This window comes from Aotus nancymaae, unplaced genomic scaffold, assembly GCF_030222135.1.
Source record: "Aotus nancymaae isolate 86718 unplaced genomic scaffold, 86718_ANA_hifiasm-v0.15.2.pri h1tg000059l, whole genome shotgun sequence".
Lineage (NCBI taxonomy): Eukaryota > Metazoa > Chordata > Mammalia > Primates > Aotidae > Aotus > Aotus nancymaae.
The window spans coordinates 48551923-48578042 of record NW_026988473.1 but is presented as its reverse complement, the minus strand read 5'-3'; the positions used below and the strand labels follow the sequence as shown (position 1 = coordinate 48578042).

Genomic DNA, 26120 nt, shown 5'->3' with positions numbered 1-26120 from the left:
GGCTAACTTTTTATACTAAATGAGCTGAAAGCTGATAACCATCGCGAACGGCTGATATTTCCAGCCCCCTTTCTACCTCCAAAGTCACTAACAGAATGGTTCAACATCTATGTACAATTTCAGCCATGTTGAAAGGAAGGAATGGTTCCAGTGGCCACTGCAGTAAAATAAAGGCAAAGTTAAACGCCAGAGATCCAGAGGGTGAAAATGCCATATGAGCTGGGGCGGTATACCAAAATCAATTCAAAATGCGGCCAAAGCCATAGTCCAGAATCACAATCATCAAAACAAATATGAGAATCAGAATACACGGGGGAGGCCTGAGATAAAAGCCAGCAGAACAGAAAGGACAGGGGACTTATCAAAATCAAATACAGCCCAGGGTCACGCCCTTGTGGACATTCCCATCTCTGCCCTTTTGGAAAGCCCAGGGCCTTGTCCCCACAGATGTGGGTCTTCAGTTTCTTTGCAGAAGGGTGAGCCCAGGAGGAATATTATCCCTGGAGGGTTTGCACTGAGGCGAACGTCCTGGGGCCAGGTTGGACCAGGAGGAGGCCTTCCTTAGGACAGCTTAGAATAGTGTTAAGTGGAGAAAGAATCTACTCAGTTCAGGGAGGAAGCAAGCTTAATGGCAAAGTGCTGAGCCTAATGGATGCAAACCAGCAGATTGCCAAGCCCAGGACTAGGGGACAAGCTGGGATTTTACATATCATAGGCGGAGACAATGTGTTCAGGCCGAGGGCGTAAGGGGAGGAGTGCCTGAAGATGGCTGTGGATGGCAGGGGCTGGTTTTAAAGGCTGGTGGGTCCAGCTAACAGTCATCTCCCTTTGTAATGGTATAGCTTTCTGAAAGACCAGGCAAAGGGCTGGTGCTGAATCACTGAAAGCACCCTCCAATCAGATTAGCCAACATTCCCTGGAGGAAATAGACCAGACCACTTCTGCAATGAAGAGGCAATTAGGGAAGCTGCCTTCCCCTGAGAGAGCCAGCACTGCTGAGACACAGCCTGCACCTCTTCAGCACACACGTCTCTGTTCTGCAGAACCACAGATAAATAGCAAAGGCCACTAGGCTTCGGCTCCTTTTATTATTATTCAGAAATAGCACTGCGGAGCATTCTCAAAGTCAGCTGCATGATGTAGCCAGCCAACGCTGCTAGATGATTCAGGGGACAGATGAGGAGATGTTCCCAGTGACCGTGCTATCCCAGACAGTCAGGAGGCACTGCCGGACAAAGGAGGTGCATCACTTTGTTTGGCCACTGAACTCAATAAACCTAAAAGGAGGGCAAAGTAGAAGGGGAACATGGCCAAACAAAGGTTTGCAAAGCTAAAGGAAAAGGCGCCAGATGCCCTGGGATTATGAGCAGCAGGAAGGAAGAACAGCAAGCCATGGCTGCTCCAGAGAAGAGAGGGAAGGAGGCCAGGGCAGAGCTCCCAGCTGCCTGTTGGATGCACCAAGTGGAGACCCCACCCACAGCCATTCACTCCTTGAAGCAATGAGACCTGAGTGCCCTATGAGAGACATTCTGTCTAAGATGTGGCCCGCTTCCCGAGGAGTTTACAATGGAGCTGCCCAGGGAAATTACAGGAAACAGTACTCAGAAAACCATATATTAAAAAATATATACTACCGGTTGGGCACGGTGGCTCACGCCTGTAATCCTAGCACCTTGGGAAGCCAAGGTGGGTGGATCACTTGAGGTCAGGAGTTCGAAACTAGCCTGGCCATCTTGGTGAACTCTGTCTCTACTAAAAAATACAAAAATTAGCTGGGTACGGTGACGGGCACCAGTAATTCCAACTACTGGGAGGCTGAGGCAGGAGAATTGCTTCTTGGGAGGCAGAGGTTGCAGTGAGCCAAGATCATGCCACAACACTCCAGCCTGGATGACAGAGCAAGACTTCATCTCACACATAAAAAAAGTATATACTACCATGTGGCCTAGGGGAATGTTCCTCTCAGTGAACAGAACAGAGAGCACCCAAGATTTATGCAGAGAAGACTGGAAGACGGCAAGTTGGGCAGAGGCTGCATACACAAACCAAGTCCCACTCTTGCCTTCCAAAAGTCGCCGTCTCTTTGGGGCCACCTACCGTGATTCCTGCTCTCCCAGTTAAACAAACCTTTCTTATATAAAGGAAAAGAGGCTGCCCCCTCAATCTCTGTGGGGAGCCAGTAAGGCACCCACCACGCCAGCATCCTAGGCAGGAGAAAAGGTCTATTTTTGCTATGCCCCAGAGTTGATCTGACATGCTAACAGCCCCTAATGGGCCCAAGTCAATTTTCATGGCATCTAGAGTCTCCATCCTCACCCCTGACCATAAGCTCCTTGAAGACACAGGATGGGTATACATGACCAAGAAAGTGACACAGTGCCAGGGTCAGAGCAGTGCTCTGCAAAGAAACCACCTGATTGGGGTCAGTTAAAAACTAGATTCCTAGGCTGTTCTCAAGGCAGACACATGAACCCAGATGAAAAGACTCCAAAGGGCAAAACAGCAGCAGCCCACAGACACATGTGTATCCTAATCACCATGTCCTCTGTAAGGCCGGTGCCTCCTTGGGAGCTGAATGGACATGCCCTTCTCTCTCCATGCCTAAAAACTACGTCATCATTCTGAGCGCATTGCTCAGCATTTGCCCTCTCCACGCGGGCTCCCCCTTGCCCATTTCCGCATTCCAATCTCAGCCCTGCACCCGCCAGAAATTTTGAAAAGTCCTGCCAAGAACCTGCCCTATGGTAGCTCCCCTGTACGTCCTCGACCAGCCCCTCGTCCGTGCTCACTCCCTTCATACCCAATGGAAATGCCCCGGCTTTGTTCACCTCGCCCGTCCCCAGTCTTTTAATACCCAATAGAACTACCTTGTCTTTGTTTCCCCTGTAGTCAATCAGCTACCTCTACTCCCTATAAAACCCCACGCCCCAAGAAGAGAAGCGCGACTTCTTTGGCCCCTTTCCAGGACCATAGAACCTCGCCCGGGAGCTGAATAAATTGGCTTTTAATTTCCTCACTCCGGTCTCTGTTTCCTCCTTGAACTCGACGAGAAGTCTAACATCCTCCAACTCTGACCTGTGAGGCATTGAGGTGTCACAATGCATTTTTTGGGGGAATGTGTCTTTAATTAAAAACAGCCATGGTGCCACAGGCTAGAGGTGAAACCAGCATTTTCTTCCAAATCCTACCAACAGATGCTACTCCTTTGCTGAGGTGTGGGAGACTGGTGGCTCTCTGCCCACCGACTTCTAGCTACTGGCTCACAGAGGCAGCCAAGATGCTCTTCTCCCCAGCTCCCTGCTCAGGGTCAGCAGCTCAAACCTGGGAAGGATGCTCAGTCAGTGTCTGGGTTCCTAACAGAGCTCCCTAAAGGCAGTTTGTATCCCCATCTTCTCTGAGGGCAGGCCCAGCAGGTCCCAGAACCAAAGTCGCCTCTGCTCTCTGCACAGTCTGGTCTGGCTAAAGGGCAAGGTGTATAGAGAGCTCAGGACTCCACCTGGCCACAGTCCTGGGACTCGTCAGCTCTCTATCTCCCCCACAAGCCAGCCTTCCTGTCCTCAGCCAAGTCCTCTAGGGGACCCCGGTCCCCCAGAGTGAAGCCCCATGGTACAGTCTGTTCCCAGATAACTTTCTTGCCATCTCTGCCCATCCCCACCCCAGCTCCGCACTCTCCCCAGTCACTAGAGGCAGCTCCCTGCAGGAGTCTCTGATCTCAGCCCTTCCTAAAGACAGTCACTGTGCCCCACATTTTATCCAACACTGTCCTTGGTTCTAGCCTTGTCCCTAAATCACTATGTGAGCTGTAACAGGGCACTAATAAGGGGACTGGACCAAGTCCTGAGTCCCCTCTGTTATGTGAGTCTCTGGTCTCCTTTCCTCTGTGGGCTGACTTCTGTCTGTCTTGCCTGAGGTCACCTCTATCCCTCCTATCTGTGTAAACAAAGATTAACACACAATGACAAGTCCACAGGCAAACCTTAAACCCCATCAGAGCCACTAGAAGTCAACTCAAAGCTCCCTGCACCACCAGAGTTACAGCTTGCAGCACTGTCAGCTAGGACAACAGTGTGGGCTGGGCACCCTCCCCCTCTCCCCACCCTTCTTTGCCTCTCTGGACTGGGCTCCCTGGCCCTCCCACAGGGGAGGATCAGAGAGAGTGGGAAGCTCAGAGAGACGGTGTTAAATCTCCCAGCCTCTCCCAGTTCGGGACTCCCTGCTGCTGGCTCCTGTTCTGTGTCCTCTGTCCCTTTAGGCCTGGAGTAGGAGGGATTCCTGCTGTTTCCAGCCCCAGGGTCTTGTGCTGTCCCTCCTGGCAGCTTCCCAACATCCAGCTCACACCTCTACACTCACCTCTTGATGAAACTCTGCTCAAATGACTCACTTTGAGAGTGCCACCTGCTCCTTGCCAGGACCCTGCCATCATATCCTGTGGTCGGGGATTGAAGACTGTGTGAAAAATTAGGGGGCAGGGAAGTGAGTTCAGAAGCAAACCTAGGAAAAGCCCTAACACATATTTATCTTCATTATACTCAAATAATAAAGACAGCAAATGAAATAAAGGGCACATTGGCGGTATTTTTACATGTCTTAAATGAGCAATCAGGGGCACTGTATAATGAATTTCCATTTACCATCCTTTGCTTGTTAAAACTTTCTCAAGATTTCTCACCCCTGCGGTTTTCAATGACACACCTGAAAGTTTGCTTTGCTTTGCTTTGCTGCAGATAATATGCACACTAAGAGGCATTTTCCCCTGGGTCTGGAATTGTAGTTAAATGACGGCCGTCTAATTGTACGGCTCAGAACGGGTGGCTCCTGTCTGCTGTCTTATTGCGGCTCCAGAAATGCAGCAGCACTTGATACTTCAAGTGAGAAGGCCTGGGTGACCCTCACTTAACCCAGGCCGTTAGCTGTCACTGAGACGATATATCTCAAGCCCTCCCCAGTGTACACAGGGAATTATGCACTGGGACCCTCCAAGACAGCTTTGCGCTAGGATGTGTTAGAGACAGCAGGCTCTTGGCTTGACTCTGTCAGTAGCTCCTGGGTGCCATGGCACTTAGTGGGTTCACAGAACTTAGTGGAGACTGGGTGTGGTGGTTCATGCCTGTAGTCCCAGCACTTTGGGAAGCTGACGGGGGAGGATCACTTGAGTCCAAGAGTTAGAGACCAGCCTGGGCAACATAGCAAGACCCTATTTCTAAATAAACAAAAATAAATTAGCTGGGTGTGGTGATGCATGCCTGCAATCCCAGCTACTCGGGAGGCTGAGGTGAGACGACTTACGTTGCGGGGAGCCGTGGTCACCACTGTCCTCCAGCCTGGACAACACTTCTTCCTGCTGTCCATACACGAGGAGGGAGCTGAATATGTTAGAACTGAAATCCCCATGACAGAGGGCAAGGCTTGCAGAAATAAGTCCTGGCTTATTATAAGTCTTGAATTTCATGAAAGACATGTTTTCCTGCTTCTTTTAGGTTCCCACAGAATCTAGCACAGCTCTGGGCTTCACGGGAGCTCAGTGCATCCTGATTGAGATGCTGATACACAGGATGGCCCATCTTCTTGTTCTGCTCAGAACGGTGCCTGTTTTGGCACTGAAGGGCCATCTGGGACAGAGGACCATTCTTCTGTAGCAAATCTCTCACCCTCTCAGCCTGGAACTGCCCACATATCTTGGCATGGGATAAGCTTAGAGGTGCTCTCAAAAGGTGGAGCCTGAGATGGGGTTTCTTAAGCACTTTGCTACGGGACGGCCCTTGAGGAATCCTGGTCAGTGAGTGAGGGAAGCAGGTCAGGGCAGGGGAAGAGGCTGAGCAAACAGCTGCACCACTCAAGTCTAGCCTCGCTCTGACCCCACGGGGAGCCCTGGGGTATAAACAGCATTTCAGAGTTGTCCCATTCAAGGCGAGGCTAGGTTTTTCAGACACCCATATCAATCAGGCACTGGTTCTGGGCCATACTGGGGAATGAGACCTCATATCCCAGGCATTTTGGGGTGAGGCAGCCCTGGAAACAGAAAAATTTCAAAAAAGGTAGGGCTTGGAGCTTCAGGCCACCAACACTCATAGCACGCACGGGCAGGTGAACTGGCTGACAAAGGGGATCTGAATGTGACACCAAGAGCATCCACTGTAGAAACCTGGCTCCAGCTGGTATGTGGGGTGCCAAGGGAGTGCCTTCAACACCACTGCCAGCCATGCTTCCTTCCCACTTCCCCAAAGTGTCCCAGATCTTTTAGGTGTGGTTCTACTGCAAGTTTCTGGCTTGCATTCTCAGATCTGACCTGAAGCCTTTCTTAGCTGGGGTCCTACTAGACCCCTACTAGAATTTGCTAAAACATTTCCCAGAGATGGAACCTTACCCTTGCTCGCCCAGACCTGGCTTGGATTGTGATTCAAAACTGCTGAAGCTTTGGATCCCTGATCCCTGCCCCAGTCTAAGTCTGTATAACCCAAGCCACCGCTTCATGCAGGTGCTCTGCCCATCAGCTGATCCTGCTCAACACAGTCACAAAACCAAATGGAGCCCCAGGTTCTAAGCACTGTGGGCAGGAGATGCTCCAACCACAGTCTTGCTTAGACCCTGGTCTAACCCTGGCCTCTGCATGACCTGCAAAGGTTTCAACATGCCTTGCAGTTGGCCTTTGTAGATTTGGACACAGTCACTATCCCAAGGCTTTTAGAAATGCAATTTTTCAAAGTATCAAAACATATGTACATGGCCCTTGTAGCAGACACTGTTGATGCCCAGCCGATATCCTTGGAGCCTCCTTTCCTCAAAGTGCTCCCCGCTAGCTGCCCTCACTACTCCCCGCCTCACCACATTTAATTATCAGAACTTTTGCCCATGGCCTTCATTCAAATGCACAGAAGGCTGCTCTGTCCCAGCACGCGGAAGGCTGAAGTACTAGAAATTAACACCCCCAGAAAGCAACTCTTAACCAATGACTGGAGGAAGCTAGCAGATAAATACCCCAGCTCCCTCCCCTCTCATGGGGGATCATTCGAAGCCATGTATTTTACACCCATTTCCCAGAGTATCCCCATAGGGTTAAGCGCCACCTTCCACAGTGGTGCTTGGCAGCTCTTATTGGTGGCTTCCCTTCCTTGTCTTACCTCCCTACCCCATTGGCATATCCTGAACTTCCTGAACAAACTGATGCAGTTGAATTTGTGTCTCAGAGTCAGCTTCTAGCGGAACAGCCCCTCCACGGCAAAGCTGAAGAAGTTGAAACAAGCCCTGCTCCGTGTGGCTCAGGCCCTGTTTAGCTGTCTGCTGTGCATGCCTGAGCCCCGTGTCAGGCAGGCCCTGGTGGGAGGCTCTTCTGCACTGAGTGGCCCTGGAGAGGCAGCAACAGTCTGTGGCCAAACTTCCCTCCGGAGGTGTAGATGCCCCATTAGGATTCAGAGGCACTCTCCACTTTCTCTGGAAGCCATTTGATCTGGGGGTTGGGGTGATTTTAATCAAAAACTTGATCATCCTATGGATGATTCCTTATGCACGCTCATTCTTTTCCAGCTCCCTCAGGCCACTTAACAACATTAGACTGCAATTTCGGGTTTATATAATTTGGTGCTTAATGCACCTCACCACTAACCCAGAACAATTGAAGTAACTCACAGAGGTGTTGGCTCACATCAGAGCCAGTCCTTCCCAGAAGCCTCCACTCTGAGTCTGTGGCTGCACCCGGGGCCCCAGCATGGAGCAGAGGGAGTCTGGGAAGTTGACTACTCCAGGGGTCCAGGCCCTGGTTCTTTGAAGCCTTGCTGTGTTATAACCAGGGTATTCCACCATTCTTCAAGGGGATGAACATGGAGCCAGCTATGCAGCCAAGCCAGGCTCAGCCTGACCTGACCTATTCCGTGAGCCTGGGTATCCACCCTGCTCAGTAGTGCCCATCTATCCAAATGCCTGCTAAAGATCTCCACTTGGCTATCTCACAGGCAGGTGACATTCGGCATGTTCAGCACTTCACTCTGGATCTTACTCCCCAAACCTGTTCTTTCCCTAATTTTATCTGGCCCATCTTGCAAACTGCACTGTCATTCACCCCGTCACTCAGGCCAGAAACCTGAGCTGCATCTTCCATTCTTTCCTTTCCTTCACCCCCTGCATTCATCAGCAAGTCCAAATAGATCTCGGATGCACCCAGTTTTCTCTCCCTATAGCCATTACAGTCTGAACCACTATCATGTCTTGCCTGAAGCATCAGAACAGCCTCCCAGATGATTTTCCTGTGGCTCCTTCTACCCATACCCAAATTATTCACCACACAGTAGCCAGAGAGAGCTTCAAAAATGCTCATTTGCATACTTTTGTTTGTTGAAAGCTCATCAGCATTGTGCATTGCACTGAGAGTAATATTCTAAAAGGTCCCACGTGGCAAGGCCCCTGCCTAATTCTTCCACACCATCTCAAGCCATCCTCCTGCTTCCTTACCACCCTCCAGCCACACTGGACTTCTTGTGGCTCTGAGACCGTGTCACCTCCCACCTCAGGGCCATTGCATGTGCTGTTCCCTCTGCCTGAAACACTTTTCCACGTGCTTCACATGGCTCTCTCCTTTCATCTTCTTCAACTCAGAGGGGACTTCTCCAACCATCTAACCTGAAGCTTGCTCCCCACCCCACATTGGATTTATTTCATATCATTCTGTGTATGTCTTTTAAAGCATTTATTATGGTCTGTAATGATTTGATTTGTTTCTCGTCTGTCTCCCACACTAGGCTGGCTCTGTAAGAGCAGGGACCAGGTCAGTTTCATATTCCCAGCATATAGCACACTGGCCTGGCACACTGTCGGTGATGGATTAGTTTTCTATTGCTACATAACAAAATACTGAAAACTTAGCAGCTTGAAACAACACAAATGTATCATCTTCCATTTTCTATAGGTCAGAAGTCCAGGTACGACAAACCTGGATTCTCTGCTCAGGGTTCCACTGAACTGAAATCAAGGTGTTGGCCAGCACTGTAGTTCTCAACTGGGGTTCAGGGTCACTGAGATTAACTGGCTGTTGGCACAATTTGCTTTCTTGCAGTTGCAGGACTGAAGTCCCTGCTTTCCTGCTGGCTGTCATCTGGGGACTGCTCTTATGAACAAGAGGCTGCCCCTGTCACCCTGCCCCATGGGCAGTTCACAGCATGGGTCTCTGCTTTGTCTCAGGCCACCAGAGTACAGCTCTGTGACTTCTCCTTCTGCCATCAGCTAGAGAACACTCTGCTTTCAGAAGGTTCATGTGATTAGGCCCAACCAACTGATTGGGGACCTTAAATACATCAGCCAATTCCCTTCACAGCAGGACTCAGATTAGTATTTGCCTGAATAACTGGGAGAAGTGAATATATACCACTTCCCAGGAATCAGGGCTGGGAAGGGTGGGGGATGACTTAGAATTCCGCCCACACAGTGATCAACAAATAGTTGCTGAATGAAAAAAATGAGTGTCTTTCTATTCACCTACCTGTATAAGCAAGTTCATCTGAGTCTATCTCTAGATAGAAGGAAGTTAAAGAAATATATAAGTAAAAACCAAGAGTCTAGTGGGAAATATGAGAAAGGAGAGGAGAGCCATATTGAACCTGGAGTTGGGAAATGTGAGTTCAAACTCTAGCTTGGCCACCAACTTGCAGTGAGAACTTTGGTGACTCAGCTCCACTGATTCTTATCCCTTCATCTCTAAAATGGGAATAAAAACCCTGCAACATAGGATAGAAAAGACAGAATCTATCCGTCCATCTCCCACCACACACCATGCGTCCTCCCACCCATGCATCCATGCATCCATCCACCCAACTAATTTGCAAAGTAGGAGGGGGGGGGATTTGTTTTTTCCTGCCATGCAGAATTCAGAAATTCAGCAAGCAGCAACGCTCTCCACTGTTGGACTCACATGTCACAGAAATATGGAGTACACAGGTCTAGAGGGCAGCAGTTGGGCACCTAAGACTGTGGGAACTCACTCTAGAAAGATTAAATGGCAACCTTGAATGTTCTTTTCAGAGAAAATAAAACCACTTCAGCCAATATCTCAGCCTCATGCTTGAGCAGCCCTGGTCAGGAACACTCAGCAAACAACTTTGTTTTCTTTGATTCTCTGCATTAGTTCTTATTTTTAAGCCAAATGAAATTTGACAACACAGACAAGCTTGCAGACACACTCAGTCCACAGGAAGCGGGCCTGTGACTTAGCCAGAGGCCTCCTCCAATGCACAGAAATGTATTCCTTTCTTGTATGTCTAAGCCCCTTAGGGACATGGGGAGAGTCAATGCTGCCGCTGAGTAGCCTGGCATTAAAATCTCCCCTGCGTTGCTGGAATTTTCTGTCACATCAGTGAGTGTCATTTGGTGACAAGTTAATTCCTTCCCACTGTCTAGTGGTGAACCCTCTCTGCACCCCCTGATCTCATCAGCAGGATCCCTTGGTCAATTTCCTCCTGAGACCTGTCGGGACACCCTGCCAAGAATGCCGGGCACCTGACCTTCACCATTAACCCTGCTGGAGATGCTCTTTTAAATTTCCATTTGGCATGGAGCGCATGTAAATTCTAAGCGCCTACTTAATTTCTAATTTCTTTCTGTCACCCCATCAAATTCATCAGGTGAGGAAAGGTTTAAAGATTGGTTTTTGTACAGCTCCAACTCACATTCCTTTCCCTGGATGAGAGAAGCATGGGGCCTGAGATCTATTTCTGGGTCTTGTTCGGCTCTGACGTGCTGTGGTTATTTACTCCCAGATGGCAGCCACCACCACACCAACCACAGCCGCCACAGACACACTCCACAACCACCCCCCAGGGTGGCGGGTCACAGGCAGTGCAGGAAGATGAAGCCACACAGGGGAAGGGAATTTGGGAAGCTAGGGCAGCCTGGTGAGCCATGGCACCACAAAACAGCAGCAGCCCAAACCCCGAGTCAACCCACGAGCCGGACTGAGCCCTGCCACCCACCCCGTCCCCTCCCCAAGACCCTGCTCCTGGGCGGAGTCCCGCTGAGGTGAGCCCCACCTGACTGACAAGTTGTCCTAAGTGACCCTTGCTTTAGCAGACTCCTCTGTAGCCTGGTCAGCTTTCTTAGGCACTGGCCACATCTACTCCTATTCCTAGGTTGGACCAGGGAATCTGATTCAAGTTGCTTCCAATGTCTCAAGATTCAAGGAAGTGACTCACCCAGAATGGAATCTAAGTCTACAACCAAGGGACAGAATCCACACCACGACTGCAAAACCATGTGCTTTTCTGAAAGGGCTGTTCAGCTCAGAAGGGGCCTCCCTGAATCAGTGGAACTAAACCATATGGCCAGTGCTTCATGATGCCCTCAAATTGTACACATGATGAAGGGAAGCTGCACAGAGGACTGGCTAATTCAGCCTATCTGGAGTGACTGCTTTCTGAGACGTGAAGAACAAGCAATTATGAGAGATAGGGAGAGAAAGGAAGAAAAACTGCACGAGGGGGTTTTCACCAGGAATGCCTGAGATAATAAGCATTTCAAGAGAAGCTTTTCCTTTTCAAAGTAGTAGTCAACATGGCAGAAGCTGCAGACAGACAGACTAGGGCCGTATCTGACTTGCCCAAGTGGCTTGTTCAGTCTGCCAAACACAAAAGTGTGAATTTCCAACTTGAGAAAACTTGCTAGTCCCACAGGCCAGCAATAGGCTGGAGACAGTGCTGGCTGTCCCTCTCGGCTGAGCTTGGGCTCATTCTCATGTTCACCACAGTTCCCACCACTCCTCATTGCCTTGTATCAGCCCACCTCCCATATTCACACGGTCTAGCCTTGGTAGGCAGCTGAGTTTAGGACCCCTGAGCACAGAACAAAGTTAAGGACTCAGGTCTGCAGCTGGATCCAACTTGGGCTCAAACACTGGCTCTGCCATTCCCAGCTATGTAACCTGCAGCTTCTCTGAGCCTCAGCATTCTCATCTGTGAAATGAACATGATATTAATAATATTAAGACCTATCTTCTGTGGATGTCCTTAGGATGAAATGAGCTAACACATGAAAGATGCATAGCTAAAACAAATAGCTCTTACCTGTATTCACTTAGGTCAATAATATAACAGCCTGGAGGTGGGGTGTATATACCTGTGAGTAAGACATTTATTCTGATGATAGAAATATTAAATGACTCTGTGCTTATCTGTGTGTTGCTTAAGGAAGAGAAGCGTTGCCTTCCCCATGATTCTGAGAACTCTTCTATCCCCATGTTTCTGTCTCTGTTTCCATTCGTTCATCAGAGTCATCCACTCAGCCCTCATGGGGCACACAGCATTGGGTGAGGCTTTGTAGGAAAGAGAGAAGAAGGAATCAAAGAAGTCATCTCTATTTGAGGATTAAGTTACTGCCGAATCTCAGTTTCCTCATCTGTAAGATGGGGAGAAAATACTGAAAAAATTAAAGAAGCAGTATATAAAAATGCCTAGCACAGTGCTTGGAACACAGCAGGTACCTAATGAATTGTCATGTTGATTCCTTCCCTAATTAAGAAGATTTAAAAACAAAGGCAGTTTCTGTCTTTCTCCATCATCATCTCCATTTTCCCAAATCCATTCAATCCCCAAGGCCCAGCTCAAATGCCAACTCTTCCAGGAAGCCTTCCTTGAGTGACTGTGATCTCTCCTCTGGGCTTCTCCAGCACACTTGCCTTTCACTTGTGGCTCATGGCACTCAGCACTTTGCTTTGTGTGCTTTGCTTATTTTTGTGCTATCATCTGCACTAGGCTGCCAGCTCGCTGAGGACAGAAACTGTTTCTCATGTATCTGTGTATTGGTGTGCTGAGCATGATGGCTGACACTTGAGAATGCACTCTGTGAACGTCTGCTGAATGAATGAATCCAGCTAGCAAAGCACTGGACCAGGGTTGCTCTCTAGGCATTGCCATGAACTAGGTGTGTGATGTTGGGAAACTCACTTCACTTCTCTGGATCTGTCTTCTTTCCAGTCAAATGAGGATGTTGGATTAGTTTTTAGGGCTGCCTGCCCCAAATTGCCCAGTGCCCCTTAAAGGAAGCCCAATAGGGTGGGAGGGACCTACACAGTGAACCAGGTCACTGCCCCAGCTGTAGGTCAGGTGCTCAGTGGAAAATCAACTGAGCCACTGGCAAAGGCCACTGGAAGCCACAGTGTAGGGACAAGGGGTGGAAAATACAAAGGGAATCACATATCTCTGCACCTAGGCCATGCCCTCTTTGGTCAGCTACAAATCAAGTCTCTACTCCAGCAGCACTGGAGGGGTCAGAGCCAGCCTTGGGCCACCCAGGAAAAGTAGCCTTCCATTGGTGGTTGCTGGTTAAAAGCCTTCCTGCTCACTGCTCTGACATTTCTTTGCTTTGTGCTTTTTTTCCTGTTTCAATCCTTTATTAGAAACCATGCAAACAGGTCAGGTGTGGTGGCTCATACCTGTAATCCCACCACTCTGGGAGGCCAAGTCAGGTGGATCATTTGAGGTCAGGAGTTCAAAACCAGCCTGGCCAACATGGCGAAAACTTGTTTCTAGTAAAAATACAAAAATTAGCCAGGCGTGGTAGCACACACCTGTAATCCCAGCTACTCAGAAGGCTGGAGCATGAGAATTACTTGAACTCAGGAGGTAGAGGTTGCAGTGAGCTGAGATCACACCATTGCATTCTAGCCTAGGCAACAGATCAAGAGAAGGAAGGGAGGGAGGGAAGGAGGGAGGGAGGGAAGGAGAGAGGGAAGGAGGGAGGGAGGGAAGGAGAGAGGGAGGGAGGGAGGGAGGGAGGGAGGGAAGGAAGGAAGGAAGGAAGGAAGCCAGCCAGCCACATAAACTTTAATACAAAAAAAATACAAGAGCAATAAGAATCTTTGTGTCAATGTGATTCTCAGGATTTCTCTCATGGTAGCCACCCAAAGACCAGGCATAGCTGGAACAGCCCGCCGCAGACTGGCCTTTCTTCTCCTTCTCCCTAAAATTTTACTTATGCATGAGCTCCTGGGATATGAGCTCCTAAAATCAACTAGAACCTGGATAGTCTGCATCTGTGCCAAATGAGGGCTGGAGCGCCTGGCTACTTGCCCGCTATCATTCTCTGATGGCAGGAACCACATCTGGTTCCCTGCTGCCTCCCTCCTGTAGAGCCTTGAGCCTGGTACTCGATTTGTTAAATGAATGCATGACTGTAAGAGCAGAAAGGGTGCAAGTCCCTGTGGGCCTGAGCAGCGAGGAGAGACAGTCCCTGAAAAAAACTGAGTTAGTTTCCCAATTTAGGTCTCCTGAGAGTCAATTAGGGCTCTCATTTTTAAAAGAAGAAAAAGCAAAAAACAGAACAAACATCCCCACCCAAACTGACTTCCCAGCCATCACCGGAGAGAGCAGATTTCTGTCGCTATGCAGGATAGGTGAGCCCATAGCTGCTGTGGGACCCTCAGGCCCAATCCTTTACACCAGCTTCCCGGACTCCAGTGCCGTCTCTAGCACCACTTCCCGCCCTCACCCTCCAACAAGGAAGTGGTCATCTTCTGAAAGACAACTATGCAGCACAGATATGGGCAGCAACCGGGGTGTCTGCAGCGCTTAAGTCTCATCCACACGCTCCACTTTTTGCCAAACATCGAGACTCTGAAGCTACTGGAGGCCACTTGGGTCACTGCATGGTTTGGGGCAGCCTTTCAGGAAATCAATTCCACCAGAAGATATTCCATACTCAAAAGATTTAATATCAGGAGGAAGCATTTGATTTGTTGGGTTTTGAAATGTTTTAACTATTCAAGAAAGCAGAAGGAGGACCCTGGCATACAAGGAGTGCCCTGTGTTCAGCTGCACCTACTATCTGCACCTGAGTTAGTCTTTTCAAGCTGCTGAGCAAGATAGGCTGGGGGCCAAGAATGAACAAGAAGACCTTTCCTGCCGGTTGCACTGAGGCTCTGAGTAACGTTCAACAGTGGCTGGCAACAGGACCCCTCAGAGGGCAAGAGACACCGCTCCCGATTCACCCCCCAACACTCAGCTCCAGTTTTGGGAATTTCCCCATTGACAGATGGTCACAGATCTGACCAGGGGAAGAAGGCCTTTTTTTTTTCTTTGTATTTGATTTCTGCCAGCTTTGTTTATCAAAAACTGGTCACCTTGGCTAGTCCGTAAAGCCAAACGCTACAAAGCCCTCTTGCTATGGATTGCTTACAGGGAGCTCAAGAGCAAAAAGAAGGAAGGTCCTTTGCCCTCCCAGGTGCTATCCTGGGTCAGCAGAGTAGCATGCTGGAGAGTTGCTAATTGTGAGACAGTCTCCTGTATCAGGTAAAGGGGCCAAGAAGAGTGATGAGCTACTCACACCACCGGCAGGCTCGGGCAGCTTTGGCGGTGCAGCATGCTGGAACCTCAGCAGAGTGCCTGGTGAGGGCAGAGCAGAGGCTGGTAACATGCAGGACTACAGCTGGAGAAACAGACTGAGCCCTGGGGCTGGTCCACGGAGAGGCAGGTGTCTCAAGAGCCTGTATGCCCAGGCATCACTAACGATGCTCAGTTCAGGAGGAGTTTATCAGTGGGAAGTCCCAGCCCCCAGGATGTAGAAAGCCAGGCGGATTGGACCATAGGTGCAGGGCCCCAGTTAGGTGATACAGAGAACAGAGTCTAACCTATCAAGGAAGAGGATTGACCAGGGCTAGCTGGAAAGCCGGGGTCCAGTTAAGGGGATGAGGCAGGCATCAGAGCCAGACTCCAATCCACCAAGGAACAGCAAATTGACAGGGAACAGAGGCAGGGAAACACAGGACCAACTCAGAGAAGGCTGAGGGAAGCTGGGGTTGCCGGCCAGCAGGTACAGGGAAGTCATCCCAGCCTGCTGCAGTGCTGTTAAGTCAAGGCCACCCACTGGGAAGAAACGACACTGCTCTGCAGAGTCTCTGCAGAGGTCGGGACTGGCCAGGTTGCGAGCACACAGCATCTTGATGTACATGACAAAAAGGTACCCTCTCTGGGCTACCCAGTTAGAAAAGGCACTTTGGAGAGAGACTCATACCAGGACACATGATTTAGCAAATAGACAGCACAGACTTTATTTTAGCCCATATGTGCCCCTGGCCTGGGTGCCCTGGCATAGAACCATGTGTGGCAGCTGAGAGGTAGGTTCAGAAATGGAAACAGTTGAATCTGTTAGGTATACATATATAGAGAGAGATATCTGACTCCCTTTGACTTCCATAGAAACTGGCCAAAGCAGGGCCCAGGCCTGAGGTCAGGGCTTGAATCAGCAGGGAAATGTGGGCATTCAGTACTCAGAATAGCCAGAAACTTAAGAGTCATGTAAGTCATTGCAGTAAAAACTTGGGAAAGTGCTGCTGGACACCACACCAAAGGAGACGTAGCTGTGGCCATGCCCAAGAGGAACTCTCAGGCTTGGTGATAGAGGATGTGGCACGTAGAGGCAAGCCCAGGCAGTAAGGAGCAACGATAAGAGAGCCCAGGACTCAGGTGGTACTGGGCTGCGTGCACCCCAAGTTTGCTGGGTATTTACTGCCAGTCTTGCGGGTGGGTCAGCCTAGTTGCACTGGTCAAAGCCATAGAGGTGGGCGGTGGCAAGGAGCCTTTGGCTGAACGGGCTGACAGTCTATGTGCCGGGCTGTGTAAATATCTTTAAGCTGCCTGAGTCTTGGTTGTAACTCGATTAGCTATATGGGATTCTTTAAGCTCCATAAAGCACAATACTGTTGGACCATTCTTTCCCTCTTTTTTTAATTTTTGCAATTATTCCAGCTGCATGCAAAGCTGTTGGTAGTTTTACAGCCTGGAATGAGTATCTCTTGTGTAGGACAGAATCTTTGAAACATTAAACAATGATTAGGCAGGCTCTGGGCCAAGGGATAATGGGGGTCTTGCAGGGGGTGGGGAAGGACCCAGCAGCTGGTGGCAAGCAATCTGGGGAGCTCAAATTCTATTTCATCACTACATTGACTTTCTTACCAACAATTAAAAATAACAATGATTCACAGTTGTGCAGTTATTTGTCATTCATCAGGATTTTCAAGGTGGCTCCAGATAGCAGTGGGTGGAGAAAGAGGCTCAACCCATTGTTAGTGGGGCCTGAAACACCACTGCTCACACAAGCACACACAAGCCCATGTGCCCATGTGCCTGCAGATGCTGCTTATGCATGATCACTACTGCAGAAGCACACACACACAGGTCTGCATCCACCCACAAGCACTCACACACAGACACATAATACACACATGAACACAGCACTCATATGGACACATTAACACATACACACATGCACACACACACGTATGCACACATATGAATACATGCACATGCATACAAGGCAGGCACACATGTTACATGCATGTAACACACATACACGTGTACATACATAACAAATGTGTGCACACATGAACACAGTGCTTGCATATACAGGTATAAAGATGTGCAGACATACATATGCACACTCACAGGCATGCCAACTTTTCCCTATTTCAAAGGAAATAGGAAGCTGCCTCCCTCTCACACAGTGACCTAAAGCATGGCTGCCAACGGTTCAATTACTTGCCGCCCAGCACAAGCCAGGAAGCCTTGGTGCAATCCGTCTCTCTTACTGAAACCCCAGGCAAAGCTCCGGGCAAAGCTCGAGGCTGGGACACAGACACACCCTCCTCTGAAGTTCCCTTTTGTCTACTGCTTCACTGGTCCCGCTGCCCAATAACTCTCCAGAGGGAATGGAGAAAAGGCATAAGGACAAAATTCAAATACATTGTTTGGAATCAGAGACCCAGGGTGCACCAGAGGCAGGCAGCCTGTTTAATGGTAAAGGGTGTAGGCTCTGAAACCAGACAGTCAAATCACACCTCTTTGGCTTTGGACAAGTTCCTTCACTTCTCTGTGTCTGCCTCCTTGTTATGTCAGGTGACACTGATAACGGTCCATACCACCATCATATGGCACTGATTAATTTATGTGAAGTAATTAAAGTAGCTCTGGCACATATTAAGTGCTCAATGAGCTGCGGGGGCCTGGTCAGGACTCTGTCTATCTGGGTGCACTGGGGGTCACTTGAGTCTCAGGCCCAGGCCTGGAGAAGTGGGGGTCAAACTCCAGCCCTGGCCAGAGGTAGTTAGCAGGGTGGTCCCTAGCTGGAAGCCTGAAAACCAGCCTGGGGAACCCTTCCTGGTCAAGCCTGCCTGCTTCCCTCAACAAAGTAGATACGGGACCCCAGCCATCACCTGTAACCAAAAGGGGGCCAGGGAGGCTCACCTATGTTGGACCTGCCAATTTAGTGCATGTGGCAGCCATCCTGGCTCTGGTCCGCCCTTCCTAAGAAGCAATAGGGTGGGCTGCCAGGAGAGAACCAGAGAGGAGGCACCTGTGTTGATGCCTCCCAGGCTTCCAGGAGCGGGAGAGTAGGGGATACATAGGGTCCAGGGCCAGCAGGCCTGGGCTTCAACTCCTGTCCTAGTACCTCCTGCCCATGTGGCCTTGGGCCTGGTCCCTTTTGTTTTTAAACTTCTCTGAGACTTGACTGCCTCATCTATGAAATGGAGATGGTGACCACATCGACTTTCCTGGGGGATCATGACTTTTCTTTTGTCAAAATTGACAGATGGGCTAGTTGTTGTTGGGGTACTGAGATGATCAGGACCATGTTCCTGTCACACTGGTCGCCTTGGCTAGCCTGACCTAAACTACTCACTGTAATTTAGTGAGCCAATAACCACGTAAAATACAGCACGATAAGGGGGAGCCAGGGTGTGTGGGAGCACTGAGGCAGACCCCTCATCCAGCTGGGGCGGTGCCAGGGGCAGAGCCATGGAGGACTTTCTGGAAGCAGTGGTGGCAAAGCTGACTTTGGAAGTCTGGAGCTAAGAAAGTGGGTGGGGGAGGGGAGGACATTCATTCCCAGCACAGGGAGGCACTGTGAGGCAAACCAGGATGGTCTGGCTGTGGCCCCCATGCCCACATACAGTGCAGACAAGCAGGAAGGACTGCATGCTGGACAAAGCAATGGGGCTGCCTGTGGTGGAGGAAGCGGTCTTCTACGGGAGTCAGAGACCCAGGACCCTAGCTCAGCTCTGCCATGCACAGAGGTGGCACGCTGGCAGGTGTCTGCTCGATGAAGGTCCTCAGTTTCCACCCAAGAGCCAGCTAGGATTTGACTGGCTGACCTTGGGTTCTGCCCATCCGACGCTGTTGTCGGGAGGGACCATTTCCTTCTGCCCATCTCTTGAGGCCCGCTCAGTTGTATACCTTCTCCTGGCAACCCATGGAGGAGGTTTCTAGCAAACGTGGTCAGTGTGAAGACCAGCTCCATAAGCAAAGGAGATCCCTCGCCTGGGAGAGAGAGAAGGTTCAATCCCAGCCTTCAAGCACATGAAGTGCTGGGAACCAGCCATTGCCTTGCTTAAAAGCGGCAGCAGGAAACAGGTGTTGGGTTCGATTCAGCTTGGGCAAGGCGCTGCCAACCCAGAGCAGACAGACATCTCCAGGGCTTGGGGTTCTTAAAAGAATATTTGATATTACCACTGCTTTGATGTGCTTTTATTCGCAAATTTAAATTAATTGTGAAATTTCAAGTGGTATGAAAGAAGGGTATGTGATTTTTATGTTTATCAAAAGAGGACACGAGTTCAAAAAGGAAACAGAAACTGACTACAGCAAAGAAAACTTTTCCTTCTCAGAAGTGGAAGCAGGTGGGGTGAGGGAATAGCTGGGACAGCTGGTGAGGGAGCCTGAAAGAGTTCATGTTCACTGCGCACTTGCTCTGTGCCAGGTACTGGGATACCTGTGTCACATGAACAAGCTCCCAAAGGGCCTAGTCGGGCACTCATCACGAAGCACATACGTGGCCATCAGAAACCTGTTAAAGGACTGAAAGAATGAAGCAATGAATGACTGACTGAATGAATGAATGAACAAGTACATGAATGCCAAGAGTCAAAGGCAGAGATGACTCTATTGGCTGAAAATCCTGGTGCTTCTCTCCCTTTGGAAGTCTGTAGAGGTTGAATCACGCAGTCCCAGCTAGAGAGGTTGGTCCACTGGGACTTGCTGAAAGTGTGGTAATTAAAACCAGGGGGCTCAGAGCTGTGCGCCCACTATTTTCTAGAGATGAGGAGGAGGAGAAGGAGAGGAGGGGAAACATGGCCTTGGAGCTACAGAGCAGCAGAGCCTGGTCCCTACTGCCAGGAATGCTTGCAGAAGTTGGATAACGTGGTAGCAGGGAGGCTCAGGGTTGGTCATCTGACCCTGAGGATGGGAAGTGAGTTCAGGACAGCAAGAGAAACTTACCTTCTCCTCTGTACTGTGCCCCACATTCATGCCATATCCCTGGGATGCAATAGGGAAGCCCCAAGGACTTTGGCCCAGGAAGAAACACTCCACCCAGTGGTGCCTGCAGCCAGAGGCCAGCTCTGGGGGAGCTGAGGCGGAGGCAGCTGTCCCAGGCTCCTCAGCTGCAGCACAGATGGAGGACAGCAATGAGCACAGTGACTCACAAAGAATCAGAGTGCCCTGGAGCCATGCTAAAATGCAGCTTTCGGGCTTTGCCCCAGATCTACAGAATCAAAATTCTTTCATTAAATCCATATTTATTGAACAACTACAAATACCAGGCACTATTCTAGGTGCTGGAGATACTTCAGGGGGCAAAATAAATGCCCCTGCCTTCATGGAGCTTACATACTGGTGGAGGGAAGATGTGCAAATAATTAAGGGAGAGTAAATGAGCACAATACAGCAGCAGGAGATAGAGGGAAAGAAGCAAGGGGTGGGCTGAGGAGTGACAGGGAGGAGGGCTGCCCTTTAAACGGGTGATTCACTGATAGCCCTAGTGAGAAGGAGGCATTTGAGTAAAAGCCTACGGAGGAAAAGGAGCGAGCTGTGCAGATATGGAGCAGGGGGAGGATAGGAGGTGGGAAGAGCGTTCTAGGTGGAGAAAACAGCAAATGCAAATTTCCTGAGGCAGGGGCATGCCTGCTATGAACCTCCATATTACTTTAAAAATAAAATTTTCATACTATACAGATGGGGTCTCACTATGTTGTTCAGGCTGGTCTTGAACTCCTGGGCTCAAGTGATCCTCCTGCCTTGGCCTACCAAAGTGCTGGGATTACAGGCATGAGCCACCACACACTGCCAAGTCTCTGTATTTTTAACCAAGCTCAAACACTAAAGTTTGAGACTCCTGCAGCAAAGTGACAGCATGATAGATCAGAGCCAGCCCCTGAAAAAGTGAAGCTTGTTTTGGAAGTTGCTCAGGAGAGAGAGAACAGGGATTCAGTCTCCTACATAAGGACCACTTAGAGAGCATTCGGTCCCTGGCTTCCGAAGGTCTAGAGAGGCTTGGATGATAAAGCAGTGATTGACTGCCCTGTTCCTGTGTTTGAGGAAGCACAGGCCTGACCCCAAAGCACAGGTGTGGCCGAAGAGAGCTGGGGTAGACACGAGGCACCAGCATGCAGGAAACTATAATAGAAGCCTGGGAAGGAAGGCTTAGTGAGGGAGACATTCCGACAGCTCTGCACGGCTGCGTAATTTAGAGTTTTAACACCAACATCCCTTCCATCGTGTTATCTCATTCAAGCCTCCCGACAACCCCTGAGGTAGGAATTATACATCTCAATTTTATAGATAAGGAAAATAGGGTTCACAGAGGTTAAGAACACACAGCTAGCATGAAGCCAGAAAGAGCTGGAACAGAAAAGCTGGCCGAATGCCAAATTCTGCGCTCTTCCCACCAGAACAGCTATCTTTAAACAGCGGCTACTTGTCAGCTGTTGTCATGATTATTGTTACTGTTATTATTTTTATCACTGTCATTTTAAGTCACCCTTAGGAACCCTTAGCACCCAGCAGCGTACACAAAACTTTCACTCCGATTCCCTCACCTCCTCTCCAGTGCCTCTGTGAGGCAGACAGGGCAAGGCGGGGCCTGATGTCCCCATCCTGGCACATAAGAAAACCTAAGCCCAGAGACCCATGGCCAGAAAGCAGCAGAACCGAGCCTGGAAACCAAGTCCTAGAACGTTTTACCCCCACTTGAGACTGATCTGCCGAATTCCCCACGGCAGGGACTAGGTCTGATCCATCACACTCTGCCTGCCCTTGGCCCAGGATGGTACTACAGAAATGCTAATTGAACCGAGCTGAGTTGGCCTGATTAGAAAAACATCAAAGTCTTGGCCGGCACGGTGGCTCACACCTGTAATCCCAACACTTTGGGAGGCCGAGGCGGGCAGGTCACCTGAGGTCAGGAGTTTGAGGCCAGCCCAGCCAATGTGGTGAAATCCCATCTCTACTAAAAATACAAAAATTAGTCGGGTTTGGTGGCATGCGCCTGTAATCCCAGCTACTCAGGAGGCTGAGGCAGGGGAATCGCTTGAACCTGGGAGGTGGAGGTTGCAGTGAGCTGAGATCACAGCACTGCACTCCAGTCTGGGAGACAGGGAGACAGGGAGACAAGGAAGGGAGGAAGGGAGGGAGGGAAGGAAGGAGGGAGGGAGAAAGGGAAAGAGAGAGGGAGGGAAGGAGGGAGGGAGGGAGGGAAGGAGGGAGGGAGGGAGGAAGGGAAGGAGGGAAGGAGGCAGGGAGGGAAGGAAGGTAGGTAGGTTTGCACTAAGATGCTCAAGAGAAGCAGCCCCCAAATAGAGCTGGCACAGGGTCTGCTCATAGTTGCTTTCCTTTAAGTTAGGTTGAGGTCCAAGGGACTATTAGCCATGTCCTAAGGCCACTTCCTCCAAAAACTCACTCTAGTGTCTCTTCTTCCCCTTTTGAGAGTTGAGCATGGCCTGGGGTCAAGGAACCCCATTCCTGGTTACCTCCCTGTCCCATTCCACACGGGAGCTCCAGCCAGAGCCAGACCCCCTCCCAGCATGCCCGCCCTCCGCTCTGGCCCTGAGTCTGCTGCCGCGCTTACCTCTGGGCACTCATCCCCACAGCCGCGTTGCTTCTGCTGCCTCCCTGTCCCCTCACAGGGCAGGAGAAAGATAAGTCCTTTATTTTTGGAGGCAACCCTTGCTCCTGTGCACTGGATCCCATCTTCCTCCTCAGAGGCCCTGCTCCAAACCCTCAGGGGACTCAGGTGCCCCCACTCCCCAGACTCATTAAATCACTAGAGGTAAAACCTGGGCCCTGAATGTCTTAAAAGCCCTCCGAGGAATTCTAATATGCACTCAGGGTCTTGAGAACAACCTACCTTTAAGAAAAGATAACTAGAATACGATAAAATACAATAGAATTGAATTGAACAGAACAGAATATAACAGAAAATAGTGGAGTGCTTTGCACATTATAAGGGTAAGTATTGTTTCTGAAAAGTTGTGTTCCCATTGTGTGGGTATGGGTGTGAGTGGGTGTGTCATCCTGGGTCATGATGTAACTTTATTTCTTGCTGTAGAGGATGGTAATTTTTAATTTTGATTTTTGGAAAACATTGCTCCAGTTCCTGCCTGAGCTTGTGATTCTCCTCTTCAGTCAAGAATCCCCGAGGGAAAATCTCCCCTCTCTTCCTGCTCTTCATCTTCACCTGGCTTCCACAGCCCCCATCTCCAACATTCCAGTAAAGCTTCTCTCTGAGGTTTCCCAGTCCTGTCCGTTCCAACCCCAGTGGCTTCTGCTCAGGCTCCTCATCCTTCCACCTGTCTGTGGGTTCTCTTATTCCTGAAATTCTCTCTGCCCACAGAGACTGCACCGTCTTCCAGATTCTCCCGACCGTTCCTCTCTCTCACCTGCTAACGCTCTTCCTCCTGACGCCTACATACCCTCCGTATTCTCTCAAGCTTCTATCTTTCAGTTCTTTCCTCCTCCATTTTGAGCTCCTCTCCTTCCAGCCAATGGCTTTAATTACTCCATGCATGAGACTCCAAATGAGACTCCACATTTCCCCTCTGGGGCTGCTGCCGTGCGGCTTGCTGGCTTGTGTTCTTGCCTCCTGGAAATGGAGTAGAACTTGGGGAGGGTAATAGTGACAGTCACACACTACGTGCAGGTGAGGCCAGCAAGGGAGGATTATCATCCCCATTTTCCAGATAGAGAGAAACAGACCCTGAGAGGCAGAGGGACTTTTCTGTGGTCACTTATCCCTGGTGGAGAGGGCCCCAGAATCCGTGACTTCAGACTTTAGTCCAGAGCACTTACCCTTCACACCATGCACTGGACACCGAATATGTTCAAAAGTGAAGCCACGTGTTATTAATGAAGCTAAAGGTTCTCTAACAGAGCTGTGAATCATTAGGAATGCTTCTTAAGGCCAGTCTCAGTAGCTCCATCCCTGTAATCCCAACAATTTGGGAGGGCGAGGCAGGAGGATTGCTTGAGCCCAGGAGTTTGAGACCTGCCTGCCCAACATAGTGAGACTCCATCTCTACAAAAATTATAAAACATAAGCCAGGCATGGTGGATGCACCTGTCATCCCAGCTACTCAGGAGGCTGAGGTGGGAGGATTGCTTGAGACTGGGAGGTTGAGGCTGCAGTGAGCCATGATTGTGCCACTACATTCCAGCCTGGGCAACAGAGAAAGACTCTGTCTCAAAACAAACAAATAAATAAAGAATGCTTTTTAAAACAGTGATGTCTAGAACCCTCTTTGAACTCACTGAATTAGAATCTTCTAGGAGAGCTTTTTGCTGTTTTAACTTAATATTTTGAAGTCATTACAGATCCACAAAAATGTACAAGAAGGTCTCACACACCCCTTCACCCAGTATTCCCCAATGGTAACATTATACACAACCACAGCACAATATCAAAACTAGGCCACTGACTCGGCTACCATCCACAGAGCTAGTTCAGATCCCTCCTTATACAGACAGGCACTGGTTTGGGTGTGCATATATAGCTCAATGCAGTTATGATGACAAGTACCGCTTTGTGTAACCAACACCACAATCAAGATACTTTACTGAACCATCACCACAACGCTTTAGAGCTCTGGTTTTGAAAGCTCTTGGGTGCTTCTTGTCTGCATCCCTGATGAAGGACTACTGCTCTAAGGCATTGCTCCTGCTGCCTGCCTCCTCCAGAGCAATGCACCACCATCCTCTGAATCACCCTGGCTGGAAACTCTGAGCCGTCATTGACCTGCCCTCTGTTGGCCCGCCTGCCCATGGCTTCTCAGCCAAATGGTCCAACAGATTTTTCCTTTATAATACTTCTCAGGCCTGTAAGTTGTCCCTGACTCCAAGCCCCTTGACTTCTTCTCTCTACTGCTGGAATAGCCTTCTCATCCATTTCCCTTCTTCAAGATGCCCTTTTCCCGGCCAACATCATAAAGCACAGTCAAATTCCTCCATTGCCCAGCTCTGACCCCATCATCCCTCTGACCAAAAGCTTTGGATGGTTATTGCCATTTATAGAATAAAGTTCAAACTCAAGTTCAAATAGGAAATACTCTACATCTGATTCACTTTCCTTATCTAAATTTCTCACACCCAATATCAGCTTTTTCCACATGGCTTAGAGTCCAAATGGCATCCTTAAGGACATGATAAGATTTTCACTATAAGGAAGAAACGAACGGCTCCGAGATTTCTTCCTTGTAGTGCTCCATTCTCTTCTCTCTTATTATGTGAGGAGTTGTGCCTCTTGCTTGGGGGATGTTTTCATCCTTGAATGCTGGTTCTTCCATCCTGTGCCTCCTTACAATGTAAGAAGTGAGGAGGATCAGTAGACCAAGGTGAAGCCCAGGGGTGGAATGTGCGGGGCAGGCTAGTCAGGCTATCTGGTGTTAGTCACTAGGGAAAGAGAGTTTTCTTAAGCACCCATTTTTGGGGTTCCAGGCTAGGTGATGGTAGGCAGCCATCAGAGATGGGAGCTAAGCCCTCCTGTCTCCCTCATGATAGACAATTACCTTTAAGACTGTTGCCTATTTGCATTCTCTATGCCTTTCCCTTTCTTCATGACCACGGAACAATGAGAGTCAAATGATTCGCCGGCAATGCCCTTCAGAAATCTCTAAAATCCCCATCACAGCACTGCTCCCACACTTCTTACCACATGATGATAAAATGAAAATGAAGATTCGCTTTCTCAGATTAAATATACTTCAATTATCCAATGTGTTTCAGCTTTAATTGATAACAAATCACAAATTGCCCATCTGAACTTCTCATTATAGCAACTGATTCACTAGGAAATTTACTACCTGACACCAGAGGAAGCTCAAAAGATAA

General features: G+C 49.5%; 1 protein-coding gene across 2 annotated transcripts in view; it reads right to left on the bottom strand.

Annotated features, from left to right (window-relative positions):
* The window catches only part of GALNT18 (polypeptide N-acetylgalactosaminyltransferase 18), a 431143-nt gene that overhangs the window by 215643 nt on the left and 189380 nt on the right, over positions 1 to 26120 (bottom strand). The window lies entirely within an intron of this gene.